Raw genomic sequence first — 11,336 nt, forward strand, 5'->3', positions numbered from 1 at the left:
TTTTTTTGTTCTATTAGCAATGAGCACATTTAGCATCCCTGAATTTGTGTTCTGATACCACCCTTCAGTAAAAGGAATGGGATTCCTGGGAGAAACGGCTCATTCTAGGATTGGAGCAGGAAGTGTACAAGACAAGCTTGACCCATGTTGTGGTGCCAGAAACTGAGGAAGTGCTCAGACTGATAAGCCCAGAAGTGATGAGCTTGTTCAAAGAGACACAGGAATCACCTAAAGGAACTTCTGAAGGCCAAAGTTGGTACAATTTGAAAAACAAAATATTAGATACTACTCAGAGTATACAGTAAGCATTCCTAAGTAAAATACTAATAGAGACAAATCTCCCATGCAGAAAAATTCCAAATAATTTATGTAGATGCTCCCCTTAAAAAGATGTAACTTCTGGACTGGGGATTTAGCTCAGTGGTTCTGGTGCCTTCTTCACAAGTGCACGGTCTCAAGTTTGATCCCTGGTACCAAAAGAAAAGAAAAAAAAAAAGTATGTGACTTCCCTCATCCTTACATCTGGGCTATACATAGTAACTCCTTTCCAAAGATCACAGTATGGCAAAAGGGGGCTAAAGTAACTTTCCAGTGAACTACTTAGATGATCCAGTCTATGTCAAAAGTGTGGCGTTATATTACTAATGTGTATTTTTGATACAGTGTGATGAAAATGGCACTTATCTCTGTGGTCTTTTCCTAAAGTCCCATCAACCCAGTCTATTTATTTATTTATTTATTTATTTATTTTTGGTACCAGAGATGGAGCTCTGGTGCTTCAGCTTGCAAGGCAGGGGGCGGAATCACTGAGCTAAATCCCCGGCGTTACCCAGTCTATTTATGAGGAAGACAGTGGACAAATTCCATTTGAGGACCATTCTACAAAATACCTGGCCACTACTTCATTTAAAAATTTTTTAAATTAATTTTATTGGTACATTTAAAGTATACAATATCATGATATTCATCATTGGAAATTTGCACCTTTACATAATCCATCTTGGTTCTTATTTTTTCCCCATTCCTCTGCCCTCCCTTCAACCCCTCCAACTTTGCTTCCATTTTTTTCTTTTTCTTATATTCTATTCCCTTTTTTCCCCCATCCCTCCCACTTCCCCTTCCCCTTTGCGCCTTTTCTTCCTATTTCACATTATCTGTTATACTTCTTAAAATTTCAAAGATCTAGGGCTGGGATTTAGCTCAGTGGCACCCTGCCTGCCTCACAAGCGCAAGGTCCTGAGTTTGATCCCCGGTACAAAACAAAACTTACAGGATCTAAACCAACAAAACCTGTCAAAATCTTAACAAGTGAAGGAAGTCTGAGATTCTATCACAGCCAAGCAGGAGTGCCTGAGGATATATGTTACCTGACTGTAATATGCCATTCAACATGGGATCCTAGAATAGAAAAAGGACGTTAGGCAAAAGCTGAGGGGGGGAAAAGCTGAGGGTCACTGGTTCATAACGTGTCAATATTGGCCCATTAATCATAGCACGTGTACTATACTAATGCAAGATATTAATAATGGGGGGATATATGGGAACTCTGTTCAGTCAGCCCTCCAGTATCATGGGTTCCTTATCTTTAGATTCAACCAACTTCAGATTTAAAAAAAATTCAGAAAAAAAAATTGTACTGAACATGTACAACTTTATTGTTATCATTCTTTTCTAAAAACATGACAACTACCTGTGTAGCAGTTACATTGAATTGCACATTTTAAGGAACCTGGAGATCATTTAAAGAATATAGGAGAATGTGTATAGGTTATATGCAAATACTGCATCGTTTTATTTTAGGGACTTGAGCGTTCCTGGATTTTGGTATCTGCTGTGACCCTAGAACCACTCCTCTGTGGATACTGAAGAATGACTAAACTATGTTTGAAGTTTTTCTTTTTTTTTTGGTACCAGGGATTGAACTCGGGTCCTTGTGCTTGCAAGTCAGGCCACTGAACCTCTGAGCTAAATCCCCGGCAGCAGTTTTTCTATATATCTAAAGCCTTTGAAGTTTACTGAAGATAATATTCTTGTGCACACACTTGTAAGTGCAGCAGTAGAAAATATTCTGTCCAAATGTTCTTAAAGTTTACAAATAATAGTTGTATATACTTATGAGATATTAGGGAAATTCTTTAAAGTGGAATCAGTGGATCCAAGCAGGTATGTTTTGACAGTTTTCCTGCTTTTAGATTTCGCTGTGTTTTGTGGTGCTAGGGATTGAACATAGAACCTTGCATGTGCTCAGCTCAGTAAGTGCTCTACCACTGAGCTGCATCCCCGGCCCAAGATTTTATTTATTTATTTATTTGGCACTGGGGATCAAACTCTGGACTTGTGCTTGTGAGTCAAGCAGTGGCACCATTGAGCTATATCCCCAGCCCAAGGTTTTATTCTTTTTTTTTTTGGTATCAGGATTTGAACTCTGGACCTTGAGCTTTCAAGGCAGGTGGTGGAATTGCTGAGCTAAGCCTCCAGCCCTGAAGATTTTATTCCTTAAAACTATTACACAGTTGGGTTTTGCTTTTTCTTCTTTTGGAGACATGGTCTCACTATGTAGTTGAGACTGACCTGGGACTACTATGTAGCCCAGGCCAGTCTTGAACTCACAGCGATCCTCCTGCCTCAGCCTCCCGAGTGCTGGGATTACAGGTGTGTGCTACCACACCCTGTGAGGTTTTGCTTTAAAACGTAGAAGGAACATAACATGCTGTCCCTCCTTACCATGCTGACTAAGCATTTTATAAACATTAAAATATAAGTTCTGAGATTTTGGTAAGGCACTATGCAGAGTAATAGACCAATATCCTTTAATTAACTTGATTTTGTGTCATATCTTCCCTGGTAAAAATCCACGTAGACCCTGTTTGTAAATGTGTATTTTTTTTTTAATAAAACTTTTTGGAGACATTTTACGATTAAAGAAAAATTGACCTGAAAAGAGAATTCCCACCTAACTCTTCACCTTCGCTCTACCCCCATGTCTGCTATTATTAATATCTTGCCTTAAATTAATGTGATGCATTTGTAAGAACTGATGAGCCAATGTTAACACATTATTATTAACTAAAGTCGAAGTTTACGTTAGGATTCTCCCTTTGTGTTGTACACCTATGGGTTTAAGCAACGTGCCATCATTGCAGTATTATACAGAAGAGTTTCAGTGCTTTAAAAATTCCCTGTGCTTTACCCATTCTTCGCTCCCTCTCTGAACTCCTGTCAGAGTTTTGTCTTTTCCAGAGTGTCATACAGTTGGATTCATACTGTATTTAGCCTTTTGAGATTTGTTTCTTTCAAAAGTTCTCTCTGCCTTCTTGTGGCTTGATAGCTTATGTGCCTCTTTTCATCACTGAAAAGTATTCCATCGCATGGGTGAACCATAGTTCATCTGTTTATGCATTGAAAACTTCATGGTTGCTCCCAAGTTTGGGTAGTTATCTGCTGTAAATGTTTACATGGTGACAAGGAATAAAAATGTTCTATAGTCTTTGTAGATCATAGGTCCTACATTTGGGTCTTAGTAAGTCTGTGTCCTTGGGCTGTGACCTCATAAGTGTTTGTCTGTTTTTCCCTCATGAGGTGAGACAGGAAAGCTAGAGGTGACTGGTCTGGAGTATTTCCCTACAAGTCTATTAAGGTATGCTAAAACAGTTTTAGGTCAGGCCTGAAGAAGAAAAGAATGTTCTGGGTATATTTCAGAATACCTTCTCTTCCATCTGCTAAAAGTAGTAAGAAAATTTGATCTTCATGATATGAATTTGGTGGGATTCCTGAAAGCGAGAGTCACAAACGCACGTTCCAGACATACCCACCTCTTGCACATTTTTAACTCTCATACTTGTCCCAACGGAGCCTCTAGCAATTTGTCAATTATAGTTTAGGTTTTTCTATCTTGGTACTGGTTCCTGAAGAGGTTTCTGCTCCCAGGCATCTGCTTCCACAAATTATGACCTTCTTAACTACCCGTGTGTCTCCAACTTTGGGGGTGGCAGGCTGACCTGCAACCTCAGTTGCCTAATGAACTTAAAAGTTGTTGATTTTCAGTTTTTTCTGCTTTTTTTGTTGTTAGGATGGAGTTCTTTACCCACTCCTTTCTTGCCAGACCAGAAACCAGACATATATGCATATGTAAGATACTCGATTTCCTTCTTTTCTGTTGGTTAATTTAAAGCCATTAATATAGTTGGTTGAGAGTACTTCTTAGGCATCATTAATTCATTAACACTGAACTGTGTTCTATGAAGTATTTGGTGAATTTCACATATGCCATAATTTCCTCTGGGATATGAAATCTGTCACCTTTGTTTCTTGATCAGTATTTCTAGCAGTGTTATCTTTGGCTTTTATAATAATTTAATTAGCAAAGGAGTTATAAATGATTTTTCTTTCTACTCTGGCTTTAAGAGGAAGACCCACTGGGACATGTTCAGAAGGGAATCACATCCTAATTGCACAATGTCTTTTATGATTTCTGTCCTCATTCTCCATTAGCAAGGTTTCAAGATGCAGACTCGGGCTGCAGGGCTACATGAAATCTCACGAGGCAGTGGTTTGCTGGTTACACTTGGTGACTGTTTGAAGTTCCATTTTTATCATGTAACATGATATGAGAAAACCTTTTACTGTAGGGAAGAGAGTCTGTGCCCTTTCAAAATTTGCTCATGTGAAAACTTAGATCGGTTCTCCCTTACTCCTCAGTTTAACATAAATATATCAAATGCCTGTTCTAAGTCAGGCATTGTGGGCATCTGGGTGAATAAAGACATAGTCGTCACCGTAGAGGGTTATTTTCTGATCTAGTGCTTTATTGCATTGACACCGTAGTGCTCATTAATGTCTTTTTTGCATGAATGACTTGAGGGCCCAGTAGGCATATTTTACATCCATTTCTTACTAAGGGATTTGACTTCTCTCTGCATTTATGTCTTCATTTGTGAAGTGGAGGTGTTTGATACTCAGTTGTTTTGTTTCATGAATTTGTGTGCACCATTCAATATAGGTGTAGACTCTGCTTGATAATCTGCTGGATGTAAGGCATATTGCAGTCAACGGAGTGAGAGAAAAGGCAATAGAACTCAAGCAGATCCATGCATGGATAACTCTATTAGAGCCATATGTATGTCTTACCCAAAATGCTTGTTTCAGATTGTAGATTTTTTGGGGGGGGAATGAAGTATTTGCATAGATTTTACCAGATGAGCATCCTTAGTGCAAAAATCCAAAGTTTGAAATGCTCCCCAATTTAAAACTTAGGCAATTTAAAAAGTTTCAGATTTCAGGGCCAGAGATTTAGCTCAGTGGTTCTGCCACCTGCCTCACACAAGCACAAGTACCTGAGTTCTAGCCCCAGTACCAAAAAAAAAAAAGTTTCAGATTTCAGATTTTTGAATTATAGATGCTTAACCTTTATGTGAACAAGATACTTTGGTGATTTATGAAAATATAAGTGCTAGTTTTGCCTGAGGTATATGAAGAGGGCTTCTTAGAAGAATTGAGAGTTGAATTGCATTGCAAAGGAAGAGGTAGGGGAGAAAAACGTTGGCAAAGGCACGCAGACAGAAAGGTCAGGGAAGCACTGAGGCTTTGGATATGATGGAATAGGTTGTAGCCTCCAAGGCTGAATGTGGGTAGTAGAGCGGTGTACCAACTTATGAAGCCAAGGTCTTTGGCAATTTTTAAGCAAGGAAATGAATTAAGTAGCTTGCTTTGTCAGTATGCTGACTACCTTCCATGTAGAGAATGAACTCAGGGTAGAGGGAAGCTAGCGCCAGATGGGAGAGTTCTGTCAATATTGAGGGTCTGAATTAGGCAAAGGTACTGGCTGTGGAGGAAATACAGACTGGAGAAACATTCTGTAGAGATGAGAGGAATTTGATGATCCTTTGGAGAGAGAGGAGAAAGGACTCAAGGTTCACCCTGTGGGTACCAGCTTCAGGGGTGGGTGGATGATGACAGCAATAGAGGAGATCCTGTGTGCAGGAAGCCAGATGCTGGAGTGAAAGGGAGTTGGTGTGCCCACTTTCTGACATGTGTTCAAGGTGCCTATATGGTATCTGGACAGAGGTGTTCAGAACAGTGTTGACCAATGGCATTTTCTGCTGTGTGGGAAGGCTCTGTGTCCAATGTCCAGTGTGGTGTCCACTAACCAGCCACGTGTGACTTATGCACCAGAAGAACTGAATTTTACATTGTATTTAGATTAAATGATTAACACTTAAAATAGCTACATGTGGCTAATATCTGTATAATGGACTGTGCAATTCTGGGAACTGGTGGTTGGAAATGCTGTCCTGGCGATGCTGGAGGTAGGACATTAGCCTTCTTAAGGCCGATATTTGCAGGGATGCTGGACCTTCAGCACTCACACAGACAGTCTCAGGCAAATCGTGATGGTTGTTCACCTTCACCCAAGGAGTTGTAATTGGCTGGTAGTTATGAGCCTTCGTTGTCACATTTCTGAAACAACTAAGTCTACTCAGCTGCCTGCTGGGCTGGCTATATTATGTTTGTAGCTTGGAAAGAATTTCTTTTCTTGGAACAACTGAGTTAGAAAATGGAAAAGCAGCATGATTCTTAAAACATGTGCTTTGCCCGATATTCTCCACCATCTTCTGTTAGGTGGTGGTTCCCACTTTGGGCTATACGTTAGAATCACCTTGACATGTACTTCTTAAAAAAAAATAAAAAATGAAAGTTGCCTAAGCTCTCCCCGGGAAGGGCAGTGTGGTGAGGGAGTCAAACTCTATGATTGCGAACTCCCCAAATGATTCATTGTGCAGTGAAGATTGAAAAGTGTATTTCTCAGATTTGCTTCTACTCCTCTGCCATGTTTCTTTGAGACATAAAGTGTTTAGGATCGGAGATTTAGCTCAGTGGTTCTGCCGCCTGCCTCACAAGTGCGAGGACCCGAGTTTGATCCCCAGCACCAAAACCAAAACCAAACAAACAAAAGACATAAAGTGGTCGCACCTGATCTTTAGTTTATTTCCTCTCTTGATTTGGTAGGGGATGGTAGGATCCTGGGTTTCAGAGATTTTTCCAGTTGGCCATCTTTTGGACCATGTGAGACAAAAGTAGTCCTGAAACCCAGAGCAGCCTAATCTCTTTTGTCATGTACTCAAGGTTTGATTACCTCTGCAGTGGTAAGAACTGTGGCTAACATGCAGGGAGAACTTCGGGGCCTAAACACTCATATCTATTAACTCATTTACTCTTGATAATTGCACCAGGAGAGACACTTTGCCAGATGAGGAATCTGCGATTTGCATTAAGCGACTTGCTATGACCTCCTCTGCTCAGGCTGGGAGTCAGCTGCGTGTCGTGACTACTGTCCTGTATGACCTTACTGCACAGTGGTATTCACTAGGCCGTGTGAGCCTGAGAGATGAAGCTGTGTCTTTCCTATGACGGAGAATCGGTCACATTCACCTCTCTTTATACACTAGTTAACTTAGAATTTGGAGGGTCTCTCATCAAATCACTTGAGTGGTCCAAACTTTTTTTGTTTGTTTGTTTGAGAAAGTGTCCCACTGTGCAGTTGAGACTGACCTGGAACTCACTATGTAGCCCAAGCTGGCCTAGAACTCACAGGGACCCTCCTGCTTCAGCCTCCTGAGTGCTGGGATTACAGGCGTGCACCACCACGCCCATACAAATTTATTTTAAAGACTTTTCAAACCATGAGTCAATCTTGAAACAAGAAGGCTCTTTCTGGAATTCCTTTACACTGACTGCCACTCCAGAAGTAGCTGAGTGATAAAAAGGTACTTTAATTTTTGCCAGTTTTGCTGAGAATGGGTTTACGTATATATTCACTGTGATATGTGTATGTATATATTTCCAGATATGTTTAAGAACTCTTTAGGGCAGAGATCTTAGTTTTTATTTTTTGTTGTTTGGGTTTTTTGGGTACCGGGGATCGAACTTACAACCTTGCACTTGTGAGGCAGGCAGTGGCACCACTGAGCTAAATCTCCAGGCCAAGAGCTTGGTTTTTTAACTTCAAAGAAATGAATGATTTTCTGTCCTTCTATGGCTTATCCCTCCGTTACCCCTGTCTGTTTCCAAGTGGTTAAATTCTTCCCATACTTCCCCTTCCTTGTACCTGGCTTTATTTTATTTTTTAAATGTGCACATAGCCACAAACCCACATATTTTCTGTGCTTTCCAATATGATAGATGAAGGGTTCTTAATTAATGCTTTTAATAAAGATCCCGAAGTTGGGAGTTTACAGTGGTCCATCTGGGGTCTATTGACAGTATAATGGCAGAAAAGTATGGGTATTTTTTAAAAGCCTGTAAAGCCATTAACTGATATTTAAAATGGAAAAAAATTCTTAATGTCTATATGAGATTATTTATTGTATTGATAAAGTAGGTCATGAATAATAGAATTTTGAATTTTCAACTTCATCTGGAGATACTTTTTTTTTTTCTGGTACCGGGGATCAAACCTTGCGCTTGCGAGGCAGGTGGCGGAACCACTGAGCTAAATCCCCAGCCCTATCTGTAGATACTTTTAAATGTCAAGTAATTTAAGCCAAAATCTCTCAATAAGACATATATTTATTTTTTAAAGTCATATAGAAATAAGATTTGGGAACATGACCATAGATTCCAATGAAGTAAGAGCATATTTTTGGAAACTTCCCTAGTCCTTGTTTTTCTCTATTAAGAAGTGGGGCACATAGCATTGATTTTTCAGATCCAAGACAGTTTGGTTTGTATTCAGTTATATTCAGGTGGGGGTTGATATGGAAGAAAAATGTAGAGAGCTTTGTTCTGTGGTTAGTCAAATCTTGTCTGTTGAAAGTCTGTTTCAAAAGGGGTATATCTTTACATGTATATATTCAGAACTATTTTATGAGCTAACTAATGTTCAAAGATCTTACAGATATGACTTCAGTAAAAGTGTTTTATATCTAAGGTTTGCTTCTGGGAATTGGTGGTCTATAATACCATAAATGTTTGCAAACTTGAATTGAATTTTTAATGATTTTGGTGTCATCATCACTGGAGGTATTCTGAACTCTTTGATCACTCCTGAAGGAAACAAAGCGTGGACTTCACCATGTTAATTATTCATTTCTGGGGTGTTCTCTGCCTTAGTGGTTAGAATCATAAATTCGTGATTAGATTTTTCTGAGGTGCTCTTGAAGCTGCTGCCTTCAGATTTTTGTTTTTGGCTGCAGACAAAAATATTTTTGAGCAGCAGTTCTAGGCTCAGTGAGACATTCTGCTTCATCTCCTCCCACCCTGGGCAACGGGAATCAAACTCGGGACCTTGAGCTTGAGAGGCAGGTGCGGTGCCACTGAGCTAAATCCCCAGCCCTCTGCTTAATCTTTGATTTTCAGTTGTTCTAAACCTGATATTCTCAACTGGGGGAATACTTAAAATGGTGCTTTTGCTAAAATGTGAATGTAAGGGCTGAGGTTATTTCATATTTTAGCAATAGGGGATTTTACGTGGAAAACTTTCTCCCATCATATAGTCGTATAGGAGTATATCGGTTTACCTCTATTCCCAATTTAATCTAATCTGGTAGGTTTCTGATCATGGTTTGGTGACTGCAGTGTTGTCCAGAAAAATAATGGTCGTCCGGTGGATGCTCATAGCCTAAACTTTTGTTCTGTACCAAGTAGATATGTGACATTAAGTTGAATATGCAAGCTTACTTTATTTTCTAGAGACAAACTCTAGATAAACCTTGGTTTATAGCACCATAGACTAACAGCATTGGGAGGAACTCTGGGGAACACTCACTGAATCCTCTCATAGGACCGGCGCTGAGCACCAAAGAGAGGGAATGGCTTGCAATAGGTCACCTCCCTTGGCTCTGAAGTCTTCCTAGTGAGGTAGGGAGAACTGAAGCTCAGTTTGATGGGCTCCCATCTGCTGTAATCTGTTTTTCTTCCCTACTTTTAAAGGCAGAAGCCTTTTATGGATTCTTCTCCACCCTAGCCCTACCTAGTAAATAGTCAATGGGGTGAGTTGGGTTCTCAGGTTTTTCCACATTAAACTTCCAATAGAGTTGTAATGTTGCTTTTCTTTTTTCTTTTAGCTATAGGCGAATATGAAGACCTTAGAGCAGAGAACCAGAAAACAAAGGAGAAGGTTTGTACTTTTTACCCTTTTTTCCCTTTTCTTACATGTGTAAAAGCCTAGGCAGCATAGTACATTGTTCAGCCACCAATTTCAGTTAAATGTGAATGAGTTTTTTTTTTTTTTCCTTTTTCTTTTCTCTTGCTTGTTTGGTTCAAGCTAATATCAACTCCAGGCTCCAGACGTTAGAGAATAGCAGGCATGCCACAGTGGGCACAGTTCTGGGAGATGAACTACACAGCTAAATGTGCAGTGAGGCACCAGGCTGAGCCAAGCAAGTCCCCCAGTATGGTACCTGTCCCTCACGGGCGAAGTGGGAGTCTGGGGATGGCATCAGAGGCCTGGGACTTTTACCTTGGGGACCAGGCATGACAGACAGTGAAGAGGAGAGACTGGAGTTGGCCATTGGTGTTACCTCAGAAACCTCTATAAACCTTTCATACCTTCACGTCACCTGTATTATTCCCATGATACATCTTCAGTGTGTCACGGTAATAATACACTGGATGTTGGACAAACAACCAAGGTGATGATGGGGCAAGCTATGAATTTCCTTAGGGGCTCTGGCAGTTTTCGTTTTTAAGTGTTAAATAATTGAATTTTATTTAACAAACACAATCTGTATTCTCCTTCTCTCTAAAAATGTCTAAGATTTGTTAATGTTTGCTTCAGTATATATATGATAGCTATTATTTCATTTATAAGTTTAGTGAGGGGACAGAATACGGGACAGAAAAATAGGGGGCCGGGGGTTTAGCTCAGTGGTGCCGCCACCTGCCTCACAAGTACAAGGTCCTGAGTGTGATCCCTGGTACCAAAAAAGAAAAATAGAAAGACTTAGTAGAAAATAAAAAAAAGAGAGATGTAGCGAACTGTCCATTTTTGTTTCACATATAAACAAAATTTACTTTAAAAATTACTGTTTGATAGACTAAATGTTTTAGAACATTATTTTCTTGGTGGTGGAAAAATGTGTAAAACAGGACCTTAGTAGTTATTAAATAAGAAGATGGTTGTCATGTTATAAATTGTGATACATTATGCCTAAACTTTTAGAATAAGGGCTGTAATAAAGACTGGCAGTGAGTTAACTGTTTGTAAAATCTGTGTCATATTTGGTACTATTTATTGGTCTCTTAAGAATTACAGGGGCTGGGGATTTAGCTCAGTGGTTCCACCACCTGCCTTGCAAGCACAAGGACCCAAGTTCAATCCCTGGTACCAAAAAAAAAAA

The 11,336-nt window shown here is 39.8% G+C and overlaps 1 protein-coding gene across 3 annotated transcripts in view; it reads left to right on the top strand.

The window, feature by feature from the left end:
• The first annotated feature begins 10,061 nt into the window (after positions 1-10,061).
• Positions 10,062-11,336, top strand: part of Shtn1 (shootin 1) — an 81,995-nt gene continuing 80,720 nt past the window's right edge. The window contains exon 1 of one of the 3 annotated variants that reach the window (XM_010634539.3): positions 10,062-10,114. The gene's annotated coding sequence lies outside the window, so the exon portion shown is untranslated. The remainder of the gene's footprint in view (positions 10,115-11,336) is intronic. The other 2 variants (XR_004516283.1, XM_033761394.1) reach the window with 2 other exon arrangements.

The sequence above is a fragment of the Fukomys damarensis genome, unplaced genomic scaffold (assembly GCF_012274545.1).
Source record: "Fukomys damarensis isolate Sample0158 unplaced genomic scaffold, DMR_v1.0_HiC HiC_scaffold_8, whole genome shotgun sequence".
Classification (NCBI taxonomy): Eukaryota; Metazoa; Chordata; class Mammalia; order Rodentia; family Bathyergidae; genus Fukomys; species Fukomys damarensis.